General features: G+C 36.2%; 1 protein-coding gene across 1 annotated transcript in view; it reads right to left on the bottom strand.

The window, feature by feature from the left end:
* MBD5 (methyl-CpG binding domain protein 5) overlaps nt 1-9517 on the bottom strand; it is a 141937-nt gene extending 132420 nt beyond the window's left edge. Inside the window, exon 1 of the mRNA XM_030324849.1 lies at nt 9399-9517. The gene's annotated coding sequence lies outside the window, so the exon portion shown is untranslated. The remainder of the gene's footprint in view (nt 1-9398) is intronic.
* Between the last annotated feature and the right edge of the window lie 2931 nt (nt 9518-12448).

The following is a 12448-nucleotide window of genomic DNA, read 5'->3' as shown; positions in this document are numbered from 1 at the left end:
TCGGGCTCTGTGCTGACTGCTCAGAGCCTGGAACGTGTTTCAGATTCTGTATCTCCTTCTCCCTCTTCCCCTCCCCTGCTTGCACTCTGTCTGTCTCCCTCTCAAAAATAAATAAACATTACCAAAAAAAATAATAATAAAAACAAAAGGTCCCATAGGACAAAGAAAAAAGGGAAAGAATGAACATTATATATTTTATCTCATTTTAGTTATCACTGCCAACCTATAAAATAGTTCTTTTCATCCTCATATCTGTCAACTTACTGCAAATAAAAGATTATAAGCTTCTAGAAGTTAATGGTTGGTTTAAGACAAATTTAGTGCTATTCCATGCAAAATCACATTTATATTCAATGATAAGGTATCGAGTGATAGATGGAAACACTACTAGAGTAGTTAGAGATTCAATTACTTCTGAAGAAAGTCACTTTTGGTCAGGGGAATTTTATGCTAAATATATATAAAACATATATATTTTATGATATAATAATATATAAATATGTATATATTTATATATAACATATATATTTTATAATATATAAATATATAATAATACATATATTTTGCTTTCAGTAGGAGAAAGTAACTTGTTTCTAGATGATTGTATTTTGTTAAATATTAACCCATTTATTTATTTAAGAATATACTATTTACATCAGTATTTTAATAAATAGTTTTATTACTATATCTTGGGCTTATACCACTTTTATGTAAGTAGTATAAGAATCACAGTTAATTGTAGGAGAACCTAGTCTGTTAGTTGATGTTGCTATAAGTTAAATTTTAGAGAGTGATCTTTAAAAATAATTTTCTTAATGTTTATTTATTTTTGAGAGAGAGAGGGACAGTGAGCAAGTGGGGGAAGGGTAGAGAGAGAAGGAGACACAGAATATGAAGCAGGCTTCAGGCTCTGAGTTGTTAGCCCAGCGCCTGTGGGCGGGGCTTGAGCCCACGAACTGTGAGATCATGACCTGAGTGTAAGTCAGACACTTAACCAACTGAGCCACCCAGATGCCCCAAAATGATCTTTTTAAAATGACATTTTATCTGGTCGTTTTTTTGACTAGAAATTTTCAAGGCATTCTAAAGATGGTAAGATCATACATGGTTTTACTTCTTTTAAGACCTACTAAAATGATAGTACAGGAATAAAAAATAAATAACACCACAATGGCTGGGCCATCAACAGATGAGAGATTTTGAAAAATTAATGTGAGCTAGAAAACGGAGAAAAACTGCAGCCAAGGGGCACAGGAAACCACAGCCTAGCAGACATAGAGTGATAAATGTTTATTTATTTTTGAGAGAGAGAGCACAAGGAGGGGAGGGGCAGAGAGAAAAGGAGACAGAGGATCCAAAAGTGGGCTCTCCACTGACAGCAAAGAGCCCAATGTGAATCAAACCCACAAACCGGGGCGCCTGGGTGGCTCAGTCGGTTAAGCATCCGACTTCGGCTCAGGTCATGATCTCTCGGTCCGTGAGTTCGAGCCCCGCGTCAGGCTCTGTGCTGACAGCTCAGAGCCTGGAGCCTGTTTCAGATTCTGTGTCTCCCTCTCTCTCTGACCCTCCCCCGTTCATGCTGTCTCTCCCTGTCTCAAAATAAAATAAACGTTAAAAAAAAAACATTTACAAACCCACAAACCGTGAGATCATGACTTGAGCTGAAGTTGGATGCTTAACTGACTGAGCCACCCAGACGCTCCAAAAAAAGGGAAGTTTAAAAGGACTTCCAGGTAATATCCTCAGGGACAGCGAGCAGACATCAGATCCACAAAATAGTAATAATGACAATAATTATAATAATAATTATAATAGCAAATACATATAAGACTTACTCAATTCCAGATTTTATTCCCAGGGTTTTATGTTTATCAGCTCATTTACTCAGGGTTTTATGTTTATCAGCTCAGCTCAGAACTCTGAGATAGGTGTACTATCATTATCTCCATTTCAGGTTAAGGCAGAGACACAGAATTTAAAGTTGCTTAAGATCACAGACTTAAGCGTGGGAGACTGGGATTCAAACTCAGTCTGGCTCCAGAATCTACCCCTTTCAACTTAAAATAAATAAAAATAAACAAAAACTCCAGAGAATATGAAAGACTCAGAAAATAAAACAAAGTTTTATATTTCAACCTTCCTACAAATCTCTTTTTGGGGGGTTTTGTTTTAGAATGAAGAGCACTGCAAATGGAAACAGATTTGAAAAGAAACAGAAAGTATCATAAGAAAGATGATCATTAGATGTTCAGCTACGTAGTCCTTCACAGAATGACAGATATTACAGAAAGAAAGAAGAAAAACAATAAAGAAGGAAGGGAGGAAATTACTAAAGAAATAATGCAAGATAACTTTCTAGGAATGAAACTCCTTAGATGAAAATGCTCACTGAGTTCAACAGTAAAATATGGACAGAAAAAAGCCAAGACACATCATCAGGAATTGAAAAGCACCAAGGAAAACCAAGATGGGGCCTGAAAGTTGCCAGAGGGAAAACGAGCTGCAGGCTGAGGCTGGTGTTAATGAATTTTAGAAAACTTTCCAAGCTCAGGGAGAAAATGATTAGTGCTCTAGCATTCCAGAGAAACTAGAATTCAGATGGAAGCAGTTAGGCAGCAAGTGCTTCTCTTCAGCATATTCTTTAAAGGTGGTGCCTTTTCTACAAGTTTAACACAATGATTGTTGAGACTTTTATAAAAGGAAGTTAGTAGAAGAGGCACAAAATGTCAGTTTTTATATAGTATCTCATGTGGACCAGGCAGTCAAAACTGTGGCACTTAAAAAAAATGTTTATTTATTTTTAATAGACAAGCAGGGGGAGTGGCAGAGTGACAGGGAGACAAGAGGATCTGAACTGGGCCCTGCACTGACAGCACAGAGCCTGATGCGGGGCTCGAATTCACGAACCATGAGACCATGACCTGAGCAGAAGTCGGACGCTTAACTGACTGGGCCACCCAGGCACCCAAAACGTGGCACCTTTTAATGTGTTTTCTTCCTTTCGATACTGATGCACACACACCCACCTCTCCCCTTTCCCCCAGTGAGGCCGGTCCCCAGGCCTGTACCTTCTGATGTTAGGACCTGGATACACCTCTAATGAGAATAAAATAAACAACATTTCAAATATGTGAAAGTTCAAAAAATGTATCATTCAAATATTTTTCATTGAAAGTTGCTGAGGGATATGCTTCATTAAAGGAAGATGTACAATGAAATAGAGAAAAATGTGGGTTGTCTGTCATCATGCCAATGGGAAGAACAGGAAGGAGAAGCCCAAGGATGACAGCTATGTAGCCAGAGGATGTAATAAGGCTCCAGAAGAGCATTTCCAAGGGAAAAGAATAAAACCAGAGAGAGAGATCACAGCATGTTATATATAATGGAGAGTCAGAAAGAATCGGGGATATGATAAAGAAAAATAATGTACGAAAAACAAAAGCAAATGAAAAATTTTAAGAAAATTGAAAAATTGCCTAAGTCAGGACATATAACCAAAGAAGACTATTTGGGACTATAATCAATCACTAACTAAAATGATTCTGTTATCAGGCACTGTTTTAGCTATCGGGAATATAGTGAGGGAGCAAACAACAAACAAAAATATCAAACAAAAATATCAAACAAATTAGCTGAAGTAGATGGTATTCCTTGCCTTCTTGAAGCTATAGTCAAGAATGGGGAGAATGAAAAGTTAAATGAGGTAAGATATATCATTTGTTTAACAATAAGTGCTATGAAGAAAAACATAACAGGCAAAGTACAGTAAGAATCTCACACAGAGGGGCACCTGGGTAGTTCAGCTCGTTAAGCATTTGAATTTGGCTCAGGTCATGATCTCATGGTTTGTGAGTTTAAGACCCACATTGGGCTGTCTGCTGTCAGCACAGAGCCTGCTCTGGATTCTCTGTCCCTCCTCTCTCTGTCCCTCCCCTCTTCTCTCTCTCTCTCTCAAAATAAATAAACTTAAAGAAAAAAAAAGAATTCCAGGTAGGGGAGATGCTATTTCCAATAAGATGTCCAGGAATGGCCCTACTGACTGGCTGCCAGTTGGTTTGAGTATTTAAGGAAGAGAAGGATCAGACAGTGCAGTCATCTGGGTAATGGATGTTCAGGTGGAGGACACAGCAAATGCAAAGAGCCTTTCCACACAATAATGTAAATACTTGATTTTGGTTATAAAATAGATATAAATGGCATCAATTTTAGAGATACAAAAGTGAAAGAACTGAGGACGGAATCACAGAGAAGGTGGGTGCACTAACGTCCTTGTCTGACAACAGGGGACAATCCCAAAGCAGCATCTATGGTTAAAGGTACTGGTTTATTATCCACAGTTACAACAGAGAAATCAAAGAAAGATAAAACTAACTGAGGAACAAAAGAGAAAAGGTAGAGGTAGGGTAGAGTGAGTGAGTGAATGTATAATGCCTCTTTTATTTATGTGTATGATAATAGATGATACCTAAAAGTGACAAATAAAAATCTGAGGTGAAAGCAAATGACATTGACCTGAATAAATGAAGATATCAGAAGGAAAAGTGGAAAGAGAGGTGAGGCATAAGTGGGAGAAGTTGGATCACAGAACTGTTGATTTTAACCATGTGCACAAATTTGATTTAAACCACCCCCCCACCCCCCCTGCCACACACACACACACACACACACACACACACACACACACACACACCCTTTGGAGGTCTCCCATTACTTGTAGGATTAATATCGAAATCCCAAACAAGGCCTCCGGGGGCCCTTCCTCTCTCACCAGCCTCACCTTTCTCCCTCCCCCACACTCTCTGCTCTAGCCACACCTCCCTTCAGTTTCCTGAGCAGGCAAGGCCCTCTAAGCTTCTGAAGCCTCTGTCTATGCTATTCCCTCCATCTGAAATGTTTCTGGCCCAATATTCCCACTCCTGGACTGACTTACCCATCCGGTTTAGTAGGTACAAGAGCCTAGGGCTCACAATAATACTCTTAGGGGTCCACAAAAAAGCTTTCTTCTAAAATAAGGGGAAAAAAACCCTTTTAGGTCAAAGAAAATATTTTAATATACAATATTAACGTACTTCTCTCTATACCAGTATAAATGCAAATCTCAATTTTTAATATTGTTTATGGAGGAAGGGACCCACAAAAGCAAAAGTGTCTAGGGCCCACCAAAATCATTGTGTGGCCCCCTTGGTCTCCAATTCCCCAATTCTACTGCCGGCGTGAATCTTCTCATCCCTTAGCTCCCAGCTGAAACACTCCTTCTTCAGGGAGTCTGCCTGATTCTCCAGGCAATATGCGGTCCCTATGTATATTCTCCCATCGCTTTGTAATATGGAAACAAACTAAATAATTGTGTAACTTTACATTTAATGAAATCAGGAACTGTGTCTACCTCGTTTACTGCTATATATTCCCAGAACCAAGCCTTGTATTCACTGATATGAGACTCTGAAGGACTCAGAATTTTCTACTGTGGTTCTCTCAAGTCCTTGTTCACTTTTCTGATCCTAGATTTACTACTGATTAGTCTCTGATTGACTCAGTTTCTTCATTTTAAAAATAGGAATAATAATGGGAGTTATGAGTTAGAATAGTGCCTGACACACAGTAATAACATTCTTCATGTTATCAGATAATTACTCCTACACTACCATTTTTAAAATTACTATTATCATCATCATTATTATTTCATACACTGGGTGAATTAGGTAAATATTTTGTTTTGTTAATTTCCTCCCTTTTACTATCTCTTATGTAAATATGTTTTTAAAAGTTGTGGATGCCATTTTAACAACTTAACTCACAAGGTTTTAGGAAAAGAGCAAATAGCTGTAAAGACAGAGGAGAACTGAAGTTTTGGTAACTGAAAATACATAATTATCCATGAAATCAAGACTTCGGGGCTTTCAAAATATCCACACCCACCAACTCATAATTTTACATAAGATCAGGCTAGAATACTTTAGCAAAGTATAGTAAATCAGAATTCTCTCAAACACAAATTTCCAAGAAAATCTAATAAAAATGAGAGGTTGAATTTATTATCTTAAAAAAATCTTACCTATTTCCCTCAAATAGATGCTCTGCAGAGTTGAAAACAATTTTCAATAGTGATATTACTTTCTTAGAGTTATAATTTTTTATACATAATTCCTTCTGCAGGTAAATAAAAATACATACCCCAAAGCAGTAAAAATAAAATAAAGCAACAGTAACTGAAAAGCCTACCAAGGGTTTTCATTTTGGTAAACATTTATCTCACCATCTAAGCTTCAGACTCCTGATATGACTCTCGGGATAATATGACAGACTCAGGTTTGATTCCCTCTGGTATTTCAACCAATACTGTGTACAACCTGAGGACCGTTTTTTTGAGGATAAATGACTGGCTAGGAAGACTAAAGTCCCGAGGCTTTGCCTGGGGCCTATAATCTCACCTAATCATTATTCACAATCCCCCAGAAAAGCCTCGAGCTAAAATTGTGATTGCTATTTAGAACTAAACTTGCAAATTCATTTTTGAAAATCTTTTCTTCTTTTGTGATTTCATTTTTTTGTTTAATTCATGACCACCTTTAGATATCAACTATAGCAAGCATTAAAACCTAGAGCAATAGTCCATCTGTTTTGAGTGTTGCTTTCTTTACTAATTTATAAAAAGATATTTTAATAGCAAAAATGCCTAAGGACTACATTGCGTAATACATGCAACTAAAAATGTAAAGTCCTTAAAGGGGATATGAAAAGCAGTGATAATGGAGAAGAGTTCTGTAAATTTAGAATTTTGTAATACAGTTCTCATAAGCCATTTTCAATTTGAAAAGCCAAAATAATTTTTATAAATGCAAAGATGAATTGAAGGATGCAATATCCTCTGAAAATCAGGGAATAAGCTAGAGTCAAGCCATACCACAAATTTCTTTAACTAACCTTTCACTTTTTTTTTTTTTTACTTAGGATGTAAAAAATACTTCTTGCTATCTATCCTGCCAAAATGTTCCACTCTTGCTTATTTCTAGGATTGGCCATTGCAATCCTCTCTCTGTTCTTCCACTAATTCTACTTTATTTAATAGTGACATATAGTTTCTTACTGATGATAACACTTAAGAGTCTCCTCTCTTAAAAACAGCAATTAAGAGTGAGGGCTGTTAAGTCTCAGACTGCCTAGACTAGAGTCAGATTCCTTATCTCTATAAAGGGGATAATAATAGTTGTTACTTCAAAGAATATTGTGAAGATAAGTGAGACAAATGACTTAAAGTATTTAGTAGATTGTCTGGTACATAATAAGTACTCATAAATGTTAGTTATTGTTAATAATGAAAACTTTTTAGAACCTTTTCTTTACTTCTTAAAGGTCTCCTGAGAAAACAAAACACATTTGCTTGACTTTGGACAAACTTGAGTTAAACTCTTTTTTCTTTTGTTTTCTCCTTTATAAAATGAAATAATCTGACAATATTAACCCAAAGGTCTTTCTTAACTGTAAAAACTTACATAATTTTATTTAGCTATGGCTAAGGTTCAGACTTATTTTCCTTTTCTGTTTTTAATGTGCATGGACAATTCTTTTTCTGGTTGAGACTAACTTTTCTTCTTTGATTAAGAACTACATCTGATGATATTCTGTACCCCTACTAGCCCTAGGAATCATGGGGTATTTTCCCAATTTCCTATGATGAAGTACCATATTCACAATCAAACTCTACAGAAGCCCCTAAGAAGGTATTGCTTTCTTCTGAACTGATACTTTAAAAGTGAATCAGATACTAATTACATGTAATATGTAAAATTTTGTGTTCTACATAATCCAAGGATTAAACAAAAAATTGTTATGTTTTTGGAGAGGATATTATAAGTTTTATTCAAAAATGTTAACTTATATGGCAAAAATGAAGTACACAAAATAAAAACAAAACATCATATCCAAACATTAAAAAATGAAAAAATAAGAAAACATAATTGTATCACATGTGATTTGTAGTGTTGATAGTCTTAATATGATTCTTCATTCTTATCAATAAAGAAAAAGCCTCAAAGACCACCAAGAATAATTTAGAATGGGGCATAAGTGACATAGGCATGAAAGAAATATAAAAGACAGATAACAATATGCAAAGATATACATTTTACTAGTAATCAAATAAATGAAAATTAGAATGCCATATACTTTTCTCATTTCAGATTTATTTAAATTGAATACCAATGGCATTGGTTAATACCAATGGCAAAATTACAGAGAAAGTGGCACTCTGATGCACTGTTGGTGGAAATGCAAATTGGTAGAGCCTTTCCATATATTTCCCCTTTGATCTCCCAATTCCATTTAAAAGAATATACCATAAGCTAGCATTTTCCAAAGTGTTCAGTGGGATGTTGATATGTTCTGATGTTATTTTGTGTGTGTGTATGTAAAAGTCTAAATTTAATTTTAAATGTAAATGTATACAATGGCATTCAAAAACTTTTCTTTCCCTTTTTTTTAAATAAAATTTATTTTTCAGAGAAATTTTAGGCTCACAGCAAAACTGAGTGTTAAGTATAGCAATTTCCCATATTGTCCCCTGCCTCCATACACCACAGTTTCTCCATCCTGTAGACACATGTTATCTTAAGAAAACATTCTATAGTCAAATAAGTTTGATTTCTCAGACCTTTGTTACTACTATACATAGGTATTCTCCAAGATGGTGAACAGTGGTTCTTTATGTTATAGGCCATGGAATCCTCCTATCAGAGAGCATGCTTACGAACTAAGAGTCTGCAACACTTACTTTTTTGGAAACTGTCCTAAAAAATCACTAGACACAAATGCAAACATGTATGTACAAGAATGTTCACTGAAGTCATATTTAACACAGGAAAAAACCTGGAAGATTCCATATACTCAATAATTAGAAAGTGGTTACATAATTTATGTTATGTTCTTAAACTGGAATATTATATAACCATTAATAATGGAAATGCAGATGATATTTACTGACATTACACATAAGGCAATAAGTTGCTAAGTAAAGAAGCAATCTAGCCAAAGAACATTTATATCCTATTGTTACCAATCCTAATCATAATATTATATGGATACATATATTATACATTGTATACAAATATATCAATGAATTCAGAAAGACATACAACAAAATATAAAGAGTAGTTATCACAAGGTGATAGATTACTATACTTTTCTGTTTGTCTTATCTTTTTTTCTTAATGAACATCTATTAATTTTATAATAGAAATATTTTTTAAAGGCAATGTGTTTATACGTCTTAACTGTTTGGAGACACCTGGCATTTTATTCTTTAGGTGTCAGATGCTTTTCATATTTAAAAAAAATTAAGTTCACAGTCAAGAAAACTATAATTATATAAAGAATTCGTACAGAAAAAACACAATTCCTACCTTCTGGAGAGAAACTGATAAAAACATAACAAGTGCTGTGAGAGCCAGCAGCGTAATGGAGGCAGTAAATCTCTAGATGCTCTATGCCTTTATGAGTCCCTATAAGGGAGTGCCTCTTCTCTCTGTAACACAAATAACATAAACACACAAATTTATTTAAAGGAGCAGCTGAATGAAAATCATCCTTAAGTATAGCTTGGAGCTATACAGGCTGCCTGTTTCCAGGTGTGATCTTACAGGTAAACAGTTAGAAATATTACCACTTAGTCTCTTTATGACCTTGGAAAAGTTACTTATCTTCTCCAAGCCTCAGTTTCCTCATCTGTAAATGGGGATAAGGATATAACCAACTATAAAGATTAATATTCGTAAAGTATTCATAACAGTGCCAGATACTGTTGCTACATACGTGGTTTCTACAAATAAATACCTGAGTGGGATTGATTGTATTAATAGAGACCCTCCACAGAGCACATTACTATTAGTGATATTTTACTTCTGTTAACATCTCAAGTAATTCTCATCTCAATCCTGTAAAGTATTGTTATTATTACAAGCTAGCCCTCAGCTTGCATACCAGAAACTTGATTTTATCAACTCCCTAAACTGATACAAACAAACTCACAAACAACTGATCAATTTAAAAGAGAACCCCTTCCCTCTCCACCCCCTCCCCAAATGATATCCATTGAATAAAATACTATGTACTAATATCTGGTGTATGTAAGTACTGAACCACTTAGACATTATCTGATTAGTATAAAATTAAAGCAAGGAGAATTAAAAACTCATATTGGACCTTTCATTAAGCCATAGTTGTATGATATGCTTTTCTATAGTGTTACTGTAGGAACATTGGTAGGAAAACCAATTTCCTCGTATTCTTGGTATGATACCTTGAGAAGGCACAGCATCACCAATGAAGTATTCTTGCCAAGAAAATTCAATCTGAATCTAATAATAAAAGAAATTTTTAGAAAAAAATCTAAATTAAAGGACATGTTGCAAACATTGGCCCAGACTTAAAAAATATCAGTGACATGACACAAAGAGGCTGGGAATTTTTTTTAGATTAAAGGAGATTAAGTGGATATGACAAGTGAATAAAATGCATGATCCTTAATTGGATCTTGGATTGGAGAAAAAAAGACAGCTATAATTACTGGACAACTGGGAAATCTAAACTGCAGACTTCAAAAATCTCTATCGGTTAATAAATTTAAAATTAACTTAGGTGGTTTGTACCTGCAGATAAAATTATTCATTAATTCATTTATATTCATCATGATGTGTTAAATACCTATTCAGTGTGATAGGCCTGAAGATGATAAAAATTCCTGCAAGTAACAAACCCTATAATACAGATATGGCTTAGCCAAAGAGGTCAGGTGAACTCAGTCTGGCAAGTTAGCAAATGAAGGTATGTAGCTAAACTACTTATCTGTTATATTTGAGACTCTGACCATCTTCCTACTGAAGTATTCTTCTTTCTAACGGAGGGGAAAATTTCAGAATGTTAGAGCAGGTCACTGCTGCTTCATGCTGCCTTTAGTAAGGTTCCACAAGAAAGAGAGGCACATCAGGAAGCAGAGAAGGGAAAAAAAAAGATAGCTTTGCCAAAAGAGCTACTTTCTGTCTGTGACTGAGAATCAGATCATCTGAAGCCTGGCAGGTTGAAAAAGCCAAATTATAAATGTTTTATGATCAACTTTTAATTATTTTTGAATAGGCTATTTTCATGATGTAGAATTTGAAAGGTACAAAGAGGCAGTGAAAATTTCTCTTCCACTCTTGTCCCCAAGACAAGACTGTTTTCCCTCCTCAGAGGCAACCTCTGTTAACAGATTCATGTATTCCTCCAGAAATGTTTAATGCATTGCGAATCTACAGTTGTATTTACAGAAGCAGAGCAAGTTATACACTCTTCTACAGCTTGCTTTCTTCATAGTATGTTTTGTCAATTGATCATCTCGGTACCTATAGAGTTACTTTTATTTTATTTTTTAAATTTTTTAACATTTATTTATTTATTTATTTATTTTTTCAACGTTTATTTATTTTTGGGACAGAGAGAGACAGAGCATGAACGGGGGAGGGGCAGAGAGAGAGGGAGACACAGAATCGGAAACAGGCTCCAGGCTCCGAGCCATCAGCCCAGAGCCCGACGCGGGGCTCGAACTCACGGACCGCGAGATCGTGACCTGGCTGAAGTCGGACGCTTAACCGACTGCGCCACCCAGGCGCCCCAGCATTTATTTATTTTTGAAAGAAACAGAGCATGAGTGGGGGAGGGGCATAGAGAGAGGGAGAGACAGAATCTGAAGCAGGCTCCAGGCTCTGAGCTGTGAGCGCAGAGCCTGACGCGGGGTTCAAACCCACGGACCGCGAGATCATGATCTGAGGTGAAGTCAGACGCTTAACCGACTGAGCCACCCAGGCGCCCCGCAGATTTTTCTTAAGCAAAGGAAATAAGATACTGGCCACCAGGAGGAAAGGAGCATTGAGATGTCTAAGTGTAGAGTACTGAAGATAATAACTAAGGAATGTACCTGGGAGGATTTTCTTGAAGACTTCTTTGGATTCTAAGCATGCCAGTGTATTGTGGCAGAGCATCTGAAAAGTTATTGAAGCCTCTGCCATGAGAGGGGTGCAAAAGTGGCTAACACTGAGTTGGCAGACATAAAGGAGACTGAGGTTTGAAGAAACAGGGCAAAGAGTACAGGGTCCTTACAACTGGAGACTGTGGCAAGAATTATGGCAGTAGATCCCGTATATGAAGTCCAGAGGCCAAGCAAGAGGAATTATGTCTTGGTGGATGCTGGTACATGGTGCTGAAATGTCAAGGGTCAAGCAATAACTCAGAGGAGACAAGCAAGCAGAGAGAGGGGTATGGAAACCCACACTCATCCATTGATGACAGGATGGTATGAGACTCCCTGGAACCTGGAGAAGTAGAAGGGAAGGAGAAAATCCTTCTAAACTAAGGGTAAAAATCTTGGTTTAAAGCCTAAATTGATTCAATTTTACTTCAGAAGTAACCAACCAACTAC

The sequence above is a fragment of the Lynx canadensis genome, chromosome C1 (assembly GCF_007474595.2).
Source record: "Lynx canadensis isolate LIC74 chromosome C1, mLynCan4.pri.v2, whole genome shotgun sequence".
NCBI lineage: Eukaryota > Metazoa > Chordata > Mammalia > Carnivora > Felidae > Lynx > Lynx canadensis.
Note: the sequence above shows the minus strand (reverse complement) of the source record. Positions and strands in the feature narration are given on the sequence as shown.